The sequence below is a fragment of the Trichomycterus rosablanca genome, chromosome 2 (assembly GCF_030014385.1).
Source record: "Trichomycterus rosablanca isolate fTriRos1 chromosome 2, fTriRos1.hap1, whole genome shotgun sequence".
Taxonomy (NCBI): Eukaryota; Metazoa; Chordata; class Actinopteri; order Siluriformes; family Trichomycteridae; genus Trichomycterus; species Trichomycterus rosablanca.
This window is the reverse complement of record NC_085989.1, coordinates 10,444,167-10,456,850: the sequence shown is the minus strand read 5'-3', so window position 1 is coordinate 10,456,850 and position 12,684 is coordinate 10,444,167.

The window sequence follows — 12,684 nt, the reverse complement described above, 5'->3', positions numbered from 1 at the left end:
GCAGAAATATAAGCTATAAGCTTTTATCCATATCTACGAGTTAAATGCATTGAAATTGTGTAAATGCCCTGAGGTCTGGTCCTTGTTCTTTAGACTAATTGCTAACAATCACAGCTTGGACTCACTATGCTGAACATTAAAGCCTTCTCCAGGAGCTAATGAGTAGTATCCAAACCTAATGAACTCCTGGAAAACAATTAAAGGTATTGCTGCGTACTGGTGTGATCTACTGTATGAGAGTTTCAGTGAATTAATTTGTATGATGATTTTTTTAGAGTACCTCCCAAAGGTGAGGTGATTTCCTGCTGATTTTGTAATGATATACACCGATCAGCCATAACATTAAAACCACCTCCTTGTTTCTCCACTTACCATATAGAAGCACTTTGTAGCTCTACAATTTTTGACTGTAGTCCATCTGTTTCTCTGCATGCTTTGTTAGCCCCCTTTCATGCTGTTCTTTAATGGTCAGGATCCCCACAGGACCACTACAGAGCAGATATTATTTGGGTGGTGGATCATTCTTAGCACTGCAGTGACACTGACATGGTGATTGTGTGTTAGTGTGTGTTGTGCTGGTATGAGTGGATCAGACACAGCAGTGCTGCTGGAGTTTTTACACACCTCACTGTCACTGCTGGACTGAGAATAGTCTACCAGCCAACACCGCCCCGTGGGCAGCGACTTGTGACCACTGATGGAGGTCTAGATCTAGAAGATGACCAACTCGAACATCAGCAATAGATGAGCGATCGTCTCTGACTTTACATCTACAAGGTGGACCAACTAGGTAGGAGTGTCTAATAGAGTGGACAGTGAGTGGACACTGCATCTAAAAACTCCAGCAGCATTGCTGTGTCTGATCCACTTATACCAGTACAACACACACTAACACACCACCACCATGTCAGTGTCACTGCAGTGCTGAGAATGATCCACCACCTAAATAATACCTGCTCTGTGGTGGTCCTGACTATTGAAGAACAGAGTGAAAGCAGGCTAAAAAGACATGTAGAGAAATAGATGGACTACAGTCAGTAATTGTAGGACTACAAAGTGCTTCTATATGGTAAGTGGAGCTGATAAAATGGACAGTGAGTGTAGAAACAAGGCTGATCGGTGTACATAAAACAGCTAGTTCAGTTCAAGAATCAGAAATTTGACACCATGCTGTCAAAACAGTAGTTTGTGTATTTAGGATGATGTACAGAAGGAGTTACGGTTAGGCTTTTGTTTAACGAAGGAAGAAAAAAAAAAAAACTGTGTGCATCAGGAATGTGTTCATGCTTTTATGTGTAATTCAAGTGTGAATCTGAAAATGTGAGTGGATTTTAGCATTTTTATATTTCCGATACGCATTTAAGGTTCAATGTGCAAATATGTGTGAGACTTTAAGGATTGTTTTGTGGGAAGTGGTATTGAAAGCATCGATTAGTGAAAACAATAGTATCAAACAAGGTTACCTTTCAATGAAATGATTAAAACATGTCAACAAATCATGACTGAAAATGACACTGACAATAAACCATTGTACTTTGTAACAAACTGGGCGTTTCGTTAGCCGTCACTGTGCAGGGTGTTCAATACAAAATGAAGAAATGTGTTTGTGGCTTCTAGGTGATTTCATGCTATGCTAGCCAAACTCATGTGTCTGTAGGATTATGTGTATGTACAACCCCATATCAGAAAAAGTTGGGACAGTATGGAAAATGCAAATAATAAAAACACAGAGTTTCTTACATTTACTTTGACTTTTGTTTGATTGCAGACAGGATAAGATATTTCATGTTTTATGTGCTCAACTTGTGCCTGCAACACATTCCAAAAAAACGGGGTAAAGTTAGGGATAGTAATGAGGTGAATGAACTAAATAGTGATGTGATCATGGTTTGGTACAAAAGCAGCATCCAGGAAAGGCTGAGTCTTTGATGAGCAAAGTTGATCAGAGGATCTCCAGTTTGTCAACAAATGTGTGAGAAAATGATTGAAATGTTTAAAAACAATGTACCTCAAAGAAAGATTGGAAGGGATTTGCATATTTCTCCCTCTACAGTGCATAATATCCATCGGGAGGAATTTCAGTGTGTAAAGGCCATGTCCAGAAGCAGCGTCGACTTCTCTGGGCTCTAAGGCATCTAGGATGGACCATCACACAATGGAAACATGTATTGTGGTCAGATGAATCAGCATTCCAGGTCTTTTTTGGAAAAAATGGGCGCCGTGTTCTCCGACCCTGTACTGTTGCACATTTTAAGACGTGTTTGCAGGAAGAACAGGACAAAATAAAAGCTGAAACACTAAATCACTTGGTCTCCTCGGTGCCAAAACATCTTTTAAGTGTGATGAAAAGGAATGCTAACATTACAAAGTGGTAAATGCTTTACTGTCCCAACTTTTTCTGGAATGTGTTGCAGGCCTAAAATGCAGGAATGGATGTTTATTAATAAATGAAATGAAGTTGAGCAGATAAAACATGAAATATCTCGGGTTCATCCTGTCTGCAATCAAATAAAAGTCAAAGTAAATGTAAGGAACACTGCATTTCATTTTATTTGCATTTTCCATACTGTCCCAACTGTTTCTGATTTGGGGTTGTAGTTCGGTCACTTTGTTTCTTTAAAATATATGTTGTAAATGTTGGAAAATCTTTTTTTTTCTGCATTTTCCATGTCTCTAAAGGTATTTATAGGTAAGTTACATGTTTTGTAAAGAAATAATGAACAAGATCCTGGATTATACAGCGTTAATTTACAATTATAAAATCCATAAGGTCTTTTTTTTTTTTTTTCTTCCCCCCCCCACTTTAGTGCATCCAATTTCTGCCCATCAATCATCCTCTCACTAATGCTGGTCCCTGCTCCTGATTGGGGAGGATGAGGCTGCTCCACACCCCCCTCCGACACGTGCACAGCAATCGAACATCTTATCACCTACACTTGACGAGTGCAGTGCAGTACAGCGCTGTGTACAGAGAGCCACACCCTCTACCGCACTCCTTTCCCATCTCCGTGCAGGCGCCATCAACCAGCCAGCAGAGGTCGTAATCGCACTAGTCTGAGAGAGAATACCGCCCCTATCTGAACAAAATTACTGTTTTTACTGTTGCCTTATGCTCTTTGTCTAGAAACCAGCATTTAGCAGACACCTTTATCCAAAGCAACTTAGTTATGACTAAATGCAATTTTAAGCAATTAAGGGTTAAGAGCTTTGCTCAAGGGTCCAACAGTGCACTGTTTGGTGGTGGTGGGGCTTGAACCAGCAACCTTCTGATTAGTAGTTTAATACCTCAACCACTGAAGGTAGAGACAGAACTGAAACCTTTACATTTGCAATATCTAGCAGACACTTTTATCCAAAGCAACTTAGTTATGACTGAATACAATTTTAAGCAATTAAGATCCAACCGTGGCATCTTGATGGTGGTGTGGCTTGAACCAGCAACCTTCTGATTACTAGTCCAGTACTTTATCCACTGAGTTACCATTGCCCGCAGTGCTAACCCTAAATCTGAATCGAAGTTTGTTCCTCATAAAAGCAGGAACAGTTGCTTCTTTTTTCCACCGGCAGCCTCTAAGCCCATGCCAAGCTTACTTGACTGTAAACAGTATCATCCATGTTCAAGAATCGATTATTGGCGACCTGTTACTGTTTTTTGGTGTTTTTTGGCTTAAATCTGATTATCCAAGCAAATTAGCTTAAATTGACGGTCGCAGTAACATAGTCATGTCTCAGTGCATAAATGGCAAGGGTGCAAGCTTAAGCTGAACGCCCGTGATCTTCGATCCCTCAGACGGCACTGCATCAAGAACCGCCACTCAACAATAGCTGATACGTATATCCACATGGGATAGGGATTACTTTGGCAAACCTTTGTCTAGCACTACAATACAGAGTTACATTCACTAATGCCACTTAAAACTTTACTGTGCAAAAAAGAAGCCTTATGTTAACCATGTCCAGAAGCGGCGTCGACTTCTCTGGGCTCAGAGGCATCTGGGATGGACCATCACACAGTGGAAACGTGTATTGTGGTAAGACGAATCAGCATTCCAGATATTTTGTGGACGAAATGGAAGGCATGTGCTCCAGACCAAAGACAAGAAGGACCATCCAGACTGTTATCAGCAACAAGTCCAAAAGCCAGGGTCTGTCATGGTATGGGGCTGTGTCAGTGCCCTTGGTAAAGGTCGTTTACACTTCTGTGATGGCAGCATTAATGCAGAAAAGTACATTGAGATCTTAGAGCAACATGTGCTGCCTTCAAGATGTCATCTTTTCCAGGGACGTCCATGCATTTTTCAACAAGACTATGCAAAACCACATGCTGCACACATTACAAAGAAGGTATGGGTACTGGACCTGTCTGCAGTCCTGACCTGTCCCCAATAGAGAATGTGTGGAGAATTTTGAAACAAAAAATGTGACGATGACCCCGTGCTGTTGCACATCTTAAGACGTGTTTGCAGGAAGAATGGGACAAAATAAAAGCTGAAACACTAAATCACTTGGTCTCCTCGGTGCCAAAACGTCTTTTAAGTGTGGTGAAAAGGAATGGCAACATTACAGCGTGGTAAATGCTTCACTGTCCCAACTTTTTTTGGAATGTGTTGCAGGCCTGAAATGCATGAATGGATGTTTATTAATAAACGAAATGAAGTTGAGCAGAAAAAACATGAAATATCTCAGGTTCATCCTGTCTGCAATAATATGCAAATCTAAAAAAAAAAATGAACAATAGAACAATGTAGTTTCTGTCATTGTGTTAGTCCTGACAGAACAATAAAAATGCCACATTTATACCAACTAACAGGTTTATTTATCTATTTGTTTTATTAAAAGGAGAATTAATGTCGCTGTTTGACCTGCAGGCGGCGCTAGAATAGAACTATTCAAGGACAAACAAAACGTGTGAAAAATGCACCTTCAGTGCAAAAACCATTAAAGCAACAGACTTACACTACACACACTACACACACACACACACAATTGAATTTCTTACTGATTTTCATGCCACACACTAAAATAAGCAAAATATATAAATGCATGTCCTTTCAATATATATTGTGATTACGGCCTTAGTAATTCTTATAAATAGCAAATTTAGCGAGTGTTATTTGCTATGCTTATGCGAGTATTGTTTGTATATCTTACTTTCATCATACCATTGAGTCAGAGTTTTGCATCATTCGCGAATGTTTGTTAAATTTGCACATTGTTAACCTGTATAGCATAGAAGCAAAAGAGGTTTATGATGATGTGTGATTAATACAGACTGATCTGAGAGAGTTAATCCCTAAAAATCTAATTCTCACTGGTATTAAATCACTGCTGTTAAAGGTGCTTTACTCAAAGGGCTACCAATGATCAGAAAGTACCACTGTCTGGTTATATTACTATGAATGTTGTAAACTTGATCTAAACTACAATATTAGTTTACTCTTAATGGTTGTCTGTGTAATTTGCAAGGTTGTAGCCATGAACTGAAAATTGTGGAGGGGAGCAAGTATATGGGTAGAGGGGGTCCTGCATTCTAAACCTTCCTGCCATATCATCAACTGAATGGATCCTAACATCACGCAAAGGTAGTGACTGACACATGTTTATTTATAAATTGTACATTAGTATATTGTGGGGGGCATTTAAAACATATCGTAATATTGTGGGGGGAACTTGTCCTTTCAATATATGTTGTGATTACGGCATTAGTAATTTAGCGAGTGTTATTTGCTATGTTTATACAATACAGTATTGTTTTGTTTGTATATCTTACTTTCATCATACCGCAAGAGTCACAGTTTTGCATCATTTGCAAATGTTTGAACACTATGTATAGCATAGAAGCAAAAGATGTTTATGATGATGTGTGATTGAGTTAATCCCTAAAATGTATATAATTTATAAAAAAAAAACTACATTATTTTAAAAAAGCTATATATTATTTAATATATCAATATTTTTGTTACTTCACTGGGTGTAAAAACACAGTATTTTGAAATCAAACAAATTCCTTTAGGATTTCTTCCTGGGTCAAAGGTCAGAGGAAACAACAGCCATTTTTAGGGAGCACATGGTGAGTCCCAGCAAATGTTTGTTTGTTGAATTTATACATCACCTGTTATAACATGGAAGCACAAGACATGTATGATGATGTGTGAGTAATACAGACAATATTTATAACAGAGCACTAGAAATGTCATGTTTAAGCAAACCAGCAGGTTTATTTACTGGATTTATTAAAGGGAGAATTAATGTTACTGTTTCACCTGGAGCTACAACAAAGGTAAATGCAGTTTGTTAAACCATATGTGTGTGTACATGAATGCAAAAGATGTTTATGATGATGTGTGATTAATACAGACTGATCTGAGAGAGTTAATCCCTACAAATCAAATTCTCACTGCTGTTAAAGGTGCTTTACTCGAAGGGCTACCAATGATCAGAAAGTCACTGTTTGGTTGTATTACTACCTGTTCTTTCAATATATATTGTGATTACGGCCTTAGTAATTCTTATAAATAGCAAATTTAGCAAATGTTATTTGCTATGTTTATATGATACAGTTTTGTTTGCATATCTTACTTTCATCATACCACAGAGTCACAGATTTTCATCATTTGTGAATGTTTGTTAAATTTGCTAATTGTCAACCAGTATAGCATAGAAGCAAAAGAGGTTTATGATGATGTGTAATTAATACAGACTGATCTGAGAGAGTTAATCCCTAAAAATCTAATTCTCACTGGTATTAAATCACTGCTGTTAAAGGTGCTTTACTCAAAGGGCTACCAATGATCAGAAAGTAAACTACAATATTAGTTTAATCTTAATGGTTGTCTGTGTAATTTGCAAGGTTGTAGCCATGAACTGAAAATTGTGGGGGGACAAGTATATGGGAAGAAGGGGTCCTGCATTCTAAAACATTCCTGCCATATCAACAACTAATGGAAACACTGACAGATCCTAACATCATGCAAAGCTAGTAAATGGAATATGTTTATTCATAATTTATCAGTATATTGAGGTGGACTTTATAAATATACATGGATATTGGAGGGATGTGTCCTTTCAATATACAGTATGTTGTGATTATGGCTTTAATAATTCTTATAAATAGCACATTTAGTGAATGTTATTTGCTATGTTTGTACGATACGGTATCGTTTGTATATCTTATATCTCACAGTTTTGCATCATTTGCAAATGTTTGTTAAATTTGCAAATTGTTGACCAGTATAGCATAGAAGCGAAAGATGTTTATGATGATGTGTGATTAATACAGACTGATTTGAGAGAGTTAATTCCTGGTGTACTAAGTATTTCAGTCAATGGGCTACCAATGATCAGAAAGTACCACTGTGTGGTTCTATTACTCTGACTGTTGTAAACTTAATCTAAACTACAATATTAGTTTACTCTTAATGATTGTCAGTGTAATTTGCAAGGTTGTAGCCATGAACTGAAAATTGGGGGTAGCAAGTATGTATATGGGAAGAGGGGGTCGTGCATTGTAAAACATTCCTGCCATATCAACAACTGAATGGATCCTAACATCACGCAAAGGTAGTGACTGACACATGTTTATTTATAGATTGTACATTAGTATATTGTGGGGGGCATTTAAAACATATCGTAATATTGTGGGGGGAACTTGTCCTTTCAATATATGTTGTGATTGCGGCCTTAGTAATTTAGCGAGTGTTATTTGCTATGTTTATATGATACAGTATTGTTTTGTTTGTATATCTTACTTTTATCATACTACAAGAGTCACAGTTTTGCATCATTTGCGAATGTTTGTTAAATTTGAAAATTGTCAACCAGTATAGCATTAGAAGCAAAAGAGGTTTATGATGATGTGTGATTAATACAGACTGATCTGAGAGAGTTAATCAAATTTTCACTGACTCACTGCTGTTAAAGGTACTTCATTCAATGGGCTACCAATGATCAGAAAGTACCACTGTGTGGTTATATTACTATGAATGTTGTAAACTGAATCTAAACTACAATATTAGTTTACCTTTAATGATTGGCAGTGTAATTTGCAAGGTTGTAGCCATTAACTGAAAATTGGGGGGTGGGGGGCAAGTATATGGGAAGAGGGGGTCCTGCATTGTAAAACATTCCTGCCATATTAACAACTAAATGGATCCTAATAGATCGCTGCTGCGATTGGTCAACCAAGTCGATGCATCATTTTTAAAACTATGTTTATAAATTATCCTTTTTAATTTCTACAACGTCTCCATTCATATAAGCGTTCATATGATTTCCCTCAGCACTACTTGCTGCGTGCATGACCTAAGTCGAATTTGGTGCGGCCACTGGTTGACAGCATTAAGTGCAGTCTTAAAAAAATGCCGATTGTAGAGAGCTTTCAAAGAAAAGCTCAAAGTTTTCCAAGACCCAAATCATCAGAAGTTTGGGAATACTTTAAACTGGCACAAAACAAAAAGGTGGTTTGTACACTGGGCAAAGCTTTGATGGTACCACAGCAGCACTAGCGCCATGTTGCAAGTCTATATTGTTGTCATTACACTTCTTAATCGCAGAGATCTTGGAATACCGTATTCCTTAGCGAGTTCAGTTAGGGCGCATGAGACGCGACAAAACTTTTACTTCTATATTGTTTCATTAAGCTTCTTAATCGCGGGGATCTTGGAATACCGTATTCCTCAGCGAGTTCAGTTAGGGCGCATTTTTACTTCTATATTGTTTCATTAAGCCTCTTAATCACGAGATCTTGGAATACCGTATTTCTTTGCTGCGTTGGGCTCACGGTTTTTGCGGTTTCCGAGATGCTCAAAGCGCAAAAAGCTTCTTATTTGAATGCGCCCCAACACTTACCACTTTGTTTACATGGCTTAAAATTTGAAGTAAGTTTGAATTGAATGTGTAGGTTAGAATCTGGGCTCATTCTGTCTTTACTGTACGTTGGACTTGAGACGTGCCTACATCTAACTATTTATTTCTGCTATAAGTTTAAGCACGTTGCTTTGTGTATGGAACACCATAAACACTTGCTGCACTTTGTTTAATATGGAGCACTTGAGAATTTGATAATATGGACATAAACTCAGTGTACATTTAGTTTTGTGTCATATTATTATGCCATACAGTTTGTTGTTTGTTTTTTGGAGGAAATTAATTGTTTAGATTAATCGACTAATTGATAAAATAGTCTATAGATTAGTCGATAGAAAAATAATTGTTAGTGACAGCTCTAGTAGTGATTGAAAAATGTTTATTTATAATTTGTACATCAGTATATTGTGGGGGCATTTAAAACATCATAATATTTGGGGGGGGGGGGGGGGGGGGTGTCCTTTAAATATGTGATTACGGCCTTAATAATTTTAATTTAATTTTAATTTTAATTATAATTATAATTATAATTCTTATAAATAGCAAATTTAGTGAATGTTATTTGCTATGTTTATATGATACAGTATTGTTTATATATCTTACTATCATACCACAAGAGTCAGTTTTGCATCATTGCTGGATTTATATTATGTGCTGTAATGTATGAAGATAAATCTTTCTACTAGTAGTCAGCTACAGAATCATATTTGGACCGAAGGTTACCAGTCGCTTCAATAAACATTTGGTCATGCAATATCCATAGGAAATATTGGCAGTAGATCATCATAATGAAATGTTTTGGTCTTCAGTGTGACATACCACTTTTCTAGCCCTATATTAAATCTAGTAATGTAATATCTCTCTGAGAAACTGAAATCGATGCCTGAATTTATTTCTGAATAAAAGCTTACATGCTATTTATTTATTATAGCAGTGCAGGGTTGGCAAATTTCATAATGCTGTGTTTCTGTGATATACAGATGGTTCTATACCTAAACCTTTGGATATATGCAACATAAAGAGTACAAGCAATACATGTTTAACTCATTAAGACCATTTCTATTGTAATGCATAGTAAAACTTAGCCCAGAGACTAAAACTAAACTGTACCCTAGTCCAGAATTATACATTTTTAATTGTTTTAAAGAACGCCTTTAATTTGTCATATACACAGATCAGCCATAACATTAAAACCACCTCCTGGTTTCTACACTCACTGTCCATTTTATCAGCTCCACCTTCCATATAGAAGCACTTTGTAGTTCCACAATAACTGACTGTAGTCCATCTGTTTCTCTGCATGCTTTGTTAGCTTCCTTTCATGCTGTTCTTCAATTGTCAGGACCTTACTGTCACTGCTGGACTGAGAATAGTCCACCAACAAAAAACATCCAGCCAACAGCTCCCCGTGTGCAGTGTCCAGTGAACACTGATGGAGGTCTAGAAGATGACCAACTCAAACAGCAGCAATAGATGAGCGATCGTCTCTGACTTTACATCTACAAGGTTGACCAACTAGGTAGGAGTGTCTAATAGAGTGGACAGTGAGTGGACACGGTATTTAAAAACTCCAGCAGCGCTGCTGTGTCTGATCCACTCATACCAGCACAACACACACTAACACACCACCACCATGTCAGTGTCCTTGCAGTGCTGAGAATGATCCACCACCTAAATAATACCTGCTCTGTGGTGGTCCTGGGAGAGTCCTGACCAATGAAGAACAGGGTGAAAGGGGGCTAACAAAGCATGCAGGGAAACAGATGGACTACAGTCAGTAATTGTAGAACTACAAAGTGCTTCTATATGATCAGTAGAGCTGATAAAATGGACAGTAAGTGTAGAAACAAGGAGGTGGTCATAATGTTATGGCTGATCAGTGTATACACATGTACAGTATAATAAAACTCTGTTTACGCATATCGCATGCACATAGCTTGTTTGAAAGCTGGCATCAGAGTACAGGGCCAGCCATTGTTTGGCACCCCTGGGGCTGAGAGGGTTAAAGGCCTTGCTCGAGGGCCCAACAGTGACCCCTTGGGGTCATCAAGTTTCCAAAACATTAAATGATGGGCAGTTGTAGTCTAGCAGTTTAGGTATTGGACTAGTAATCAGAGGGTCACTGGTTCAAGCCAGGTTGCTGCTGTTGGGCCTTTAAACAAGGCCCTTAACCCTCAATTGCTCAGGCTGTATACTGTCACAGTACTGGAAGTCGCTTTGGATAAAGGCGTCTGCTAAATGCCAAAAATGTGAATGTAAAAATGGCAACAGACTTTGCTAAAAGCTACTGGGACTTTGACTGGTTCTATGTTTATGGGGGAAAACACTCAAAGTGGGTTTGGCATAAAAAGAAGGATGACTAAACTGAAAAAAGCTGATGCCCGGTGTTAAGTACAGGTCTGCGATGATTTAGGGCTCTGGGCACCTTGTGAGGGTACAAAGCATCAAAGAGTCCATAAAACACCAGGACATTTTAATCAAAACCTGTCTGCCTCTGCCAAGGAACTAAAACTGGGTCAGCACTGAATCTTCCAGCAGGAGAGTGTTCCAAGACATATGTCCAGATCATCACAAAAATGGTTTACTGAACACATCTCGATGTGTGAGCTAAAGAGAAGAGAGCACAAGGAATGATCTGGAACGATCTGTCAAAAGGAATGGTTTCGAATTTCCTGCTTTGTATTCCACAGCCTTATACGGTGTCGTAGAAGACGAACTGCTGGTTTATTGGCAGAGGTTGTACAAAGTATTAAATGCAGGCGTGTGAGTAATTGATGAGGGTTTTTTCAGGATAACATTTACTTCAATGTAAGGTTATGTTTTCCTGATGTCTGGGTTTTCTCCCTCGTACCAAAAATTCCGTATTAGATGATTGGCTGACTGAAGATCACATAGATACAATAAGGCAACCCTAAGCTTGGATGTGAACAGTGTCACCTGTGTACCAGTAGCATTTTTATAAGCACTGAGAAGTAGCCAGCTGTAATCAAATATATTAACAAATAAGAGGACACAAGCACAGACCACAAAGTTGAATACATTCATATAATTTAATACACCATCAAATTATTATTGTAAATAATATGTACTTTAGGAGAAATAGAGAGTCCGCTATTATATAAATAATTCTAACCAGTAATAATGACTTAAGAGATCAGAACAGTGGCTGCTTGGCAGGGCTGGGATCAACAAATGGTGGTAAATTAAATGTTTTAAACATTTAATTCATTAAACTTTAAAGCTAAATAATAATGAAATTGCATTTAGTTTAGTTGAAATAACTTAATAACAGCTAGAATCCTTAAAGAAGTTATTGGATCTAATATATTCTGTGAGTTTGACGTCTGTGCCAATAGGAATCCTTCTGCTGTACTTAAGACGTTATGGGTCGAAAGCATCCTTTGTCGTCATTCAAATATACATCTACTCAGGTGTATTATGGGGTGAAATTTACTTTCAGCCATACCTTTAAAACCACCTCCTTGTTTCTACACTCACTGTCCATTTTATCAGCTCCACTTACCATACAAAAGCACTTTGTAGTTCTACAATTACTGACTGTAGACCATCTGTTTATTTGCATGCTTTGTTAGCCCCCTTTTATGCTGTACTTCAATGGTCAGGACCCCCACAGGACCACCACAGAGTAGGTATTATTTGGGTGGTGGATCATTCTCAGCACTGCAGTGACACTGACATGGTGGTGGTGTGTTAGTGTTTGTTGTGCTGGTATGAGTGGATCAGACTCAGCAGTGCTACTGGAGTTTTTAAATAATTTGTCCACTCTATTAGACACTCCGACCTAGTTGGTCCACCTTG